The 3,209-nt window shown below is 51.1% G+C and overlaps 1 protein-coding gene across 1 annotated transcript in view; it reads left to right on the top strand.

Moving 5' to 3' along the window:
- lamc1 (laminin, gamma 1) overlaps positions 1 to 3,209 on the top strand; it is a 107,095-nt gene that overhangs the window by 65,198 nt on the left and 38,688 nt on the right. The gene's annotated exons all lie outside the window — the stretch shown is intronic.

Below are 3,209 nucleotides of genomic sequence, written 5' to 3'. Positions count from 1 at the left end.
GTGTTGTAACAGCAGACAGGTTGTGTGTCTGGTGTTTAACAGCAGCAGGTTGTTGTGTCTGGTGTGTAACAGCAGCAGGTTGTGTGTTGGTGTTTAACAGCAGCGGGTTGTGTGTCTGGGTGTGTAACAGCAGCAGGTTGTGTGTTGGTGTGTAACAGCAACAGGTCTTGTGTCTGGGTGTGTAACAGCAGCAGGTTGTGTGTTGGTGTGTAACAGCAGCAGGTTTGTGTGTCTGGGTGTGTAACAGCAGCAGGTTGTGTGTTGGTGTGTAACAGCAACAGGTCTTGTGTCTGGGTGTGTGACAGCAGCAGGTTGTGTCTTGGTGTGTAACAACAGCAGGTTTGTGTCTTGGTTGTGTAACAGCAGCAGGTTGTGTGTGTGGTGGTGTGTACCAGCAGCAGGTTGTGTGTGTTGGTGTGTAACAGCAGCAGGTTGTGTGTTGGTGTGTAAAAGCAGCGGGTTGTGTGTGTTGGTGTGTACCAGCAGCAGTTGTTGTGTGTTGGTGTGTAACAGCAGCAGGTTGTGTGTTGGTGTGTAACAGCAGCAGGTTGTGTGTCTGGGTGTGTGACAGCAGCAGGTTGTGTGTCTGGGTGTGTGACAGCAGCAGGTTGTGTCTTGGTGTGTAACAGCAGCAGGGTTGTGTGTGTTGGTGTGTAACAGCAGCAGGTTGTGTGTTGGTGTGTAACAGCAGCAGGTTGTGTGTTGGTGTGTAACAGCAGCAGGTTGTGTGTTGGTGTGTAACAGCAGTAGGTTGTGTGTTGGTGTGTACAGCAGTAGGTTGTGTGTCTTGGTGTGTAACAGCAGTAGGTTCTGTCTTGGTGTGTAACAGCAGCAGGTTGTGTCTTGGTGTGTAACAGCAGCAGGTTGTGTCTGGGTGTGTAACAGCAGCAGGTTGTGTGTTCGGTGTGTAACAGCAGTAGGTTGTGTGTCTGGGTGTGTAACAGCAGCAGGTTGTGTCTTGGTGTGTAACAGCAGCAGGTTGTGTGTCTGGGTGTGTAACAGCAGCAGGTTGTGTGTTCGTGTGTAACAGCAGTAGGTTGTGTGTCTGGGTGTGTAACAGCAGCAGGTTGTGTGCCTGGGTGTGTAAAAGCAGCGGGTTGTGTGTCTGGGTGTGTAACAGCAGCAGGTTGTGTGTCTGGGTGTGTAACAGCAGCAGCTTGTGTGTGTTGGTGTGTAACAGCAGCAGGTTGTGTGTTGGTGTGTAACAGCAGCGGGTTGTGTGTCGTGGTGTGTAACAGCAGCAGGTTGTGTGTTCGTGTGTAACAGCAGCGGGTTGTGTGTCTGGGTGTGTAACAGCAGCAGGTTGTGTGTAAAAGCAGCAGGTTGTGTGTTCGTGTGTAACAGCAGTAGGTTGTGTGTCTGGGTGTGTAACAGCAGCAGGTTGTGTCTTGGTGTGTAACAGCAGCAGGTTGTGCCTGGGTGTGTAACAGCAGCAGGTTGTGTCTTGGTGTGTAACAGCAGCAGGTTGTGTGTTCGTGTGTAACAGCAGTAGGTTGTGTGTCTGGGTGTGTAACAGCAGGTTGTGTGTAATAGCAGCAGGTTGTGTGTCTTGGTGTTGTAACAGCAGCAGGTTGTGTGTTGGTGTGTAACAGCAGCAGGTTGTGTGTCTGGGTGTGTAACAGCAGCAGGTTGTGTGTTCGTGTGTAACAGCAGTAGGTTGTGTGTCTGGGTGTGTAACAGCAGCAGCAGGTTGTGTGCCTGGGTGTGTAAAAGCAGCAGGTTGTGTGCCTGGGTGTGTAAAAGCAGCAGGTTGTGTGCCTGGGTGTGTAAAAGCAGCAGGTTGTGTGTCTGGGTGTGTAACAGCAGCAGGTTGTGTGTAATAGCAGCAGGTTGTGTGTCTTGGTGTGTAACAGCAGCAGGTTGTGTGTTGGTGTGTAACAGCAGCAGGTTGTGTGTCTGGGTGTGTAACAGCAGCAGGTTGTGTGTTCGTGTGTAACAGCAGTAGGTTGTGTGTCTGGGTGTGTAACAGCAGCAGGTTGTGTGCCTGGGTGTGTAAAAGCAGCGGGTTGTGTGTCTGGGTGTGTAACAGCAGCAGGTTGTGTGTCTGGGTGTGTAACAGCAGCAGCTTGTGTGTGTTGGTGTGTAACAGCAGCAGCAGGTTGTGTGTTGGTGTGTAACAGCAGCGGGTTGTGTGTCTGGGTGTGTAACAGCAGCAGGTTGTGTGTTCGTGTGTAACAGCAGCGGGTTGTGTGTCTGGGTGTGTAACAGCAGCAGGTTGTGTGTAAAAGCAGCAGGTTGTGTGTTCGTGTGTAACAGCAGTAGGTTGTGTGTCTGGGTGTGTAACAGCAGCAGGTTGTGTCTTGGTGTGTAACAGCAGCAGGTTGTGCCTGGTGTGTGTAACAGCAGCAGGTTGTGTCTTGGTGTGTAACAGCAGCAGGTTGTGTGTTCGTGTGTAACAGCAGTAGGTTGTGTGTCTGGGTGTGTAACAGCAGCAGGTTGTGTGTAATAGCAGCAGGTTGTGTGTCTTGGTGTGTAACAGCAGCAGGTTGTGTGTTGGTGTGTAACAGCAGCAGGTTGTGTGTCTGGGTGTGTAACAGCAGCAGGTTGTGTGTTCGTGTGTAACAGCAGTAGGTTGTGTGTCTGGGTGTGTAACAGCAGCAGGTTGTGTGCCTGGGTGTGTAAAAGCAGCGGGTTGTGTGTCTGGGTGTGTAACAGCAGCAGGGTTGTGTGTCTGGGTGTGTAAACAGCAGCAGCTTGTGTGTGTTGGTGTGTAACAGCAGCAGGTTGTGTGTTGGTGTGTAACAGCAGCGGGTTGTGTGTCTGGGTGTGTAACAGCAGCAGGTTGTGTGTTCGTGTGTAACAGCAGCGGGTTGTGTGTCTGGGTGTGTAACAGCAGCAGGTTGTGTGTAAAAGCAGCAGGTTGTGTGTCTTGGTGTTTAACAGCAGCAGGTTGTGTGTTGGTGTGTAACAGCAGCAGGTTGTGTGCCTGGGTGTGTAACAGCAGCGGGTTGTGTGTTGTCGTGTGTAACAGCAGTAGGTTTGTGTGTCTGGGTGTGTAACAGCAGCAGGTTGTGTGTTCGTGTGTAACAGCAGAAGGTTGTGTGTCTGGGTGTGTAACAGCAGCAGGTTGTGTGCCTGGGTGTGTAAAAAGCAGCGGGTTGTGTGTCTGGGTGTGTAACAGCAGCAGGTTGTGTGTCTGGGTGTGTAACAGCAGCAGGTTAGTTGTTGTTTGTGTGTAACAGCAACGGGTTGTGTGTCTTGATGTGTAA

Source organism: Lampris incognitus, chromosome 14, assembly GCF_029633865.1.
Source record: "Lampris incognitus isolate fLamInc1 chromosome 14, fLamInc1.hap2, whole genome shotgun sequence".
In the NCBI taxonomy this organism is placed as follows: Eukaryota; Metazoa; Chordata; class Actinopteri; order Lampriformes; family Lampridae; genus Lampris; species Lampris incognitus.
The sequence above is the reverse complement of the archived record's forward strand: the minus strand, read 5'-3'. Positions and strand labels throughout refer to the sequence as shown.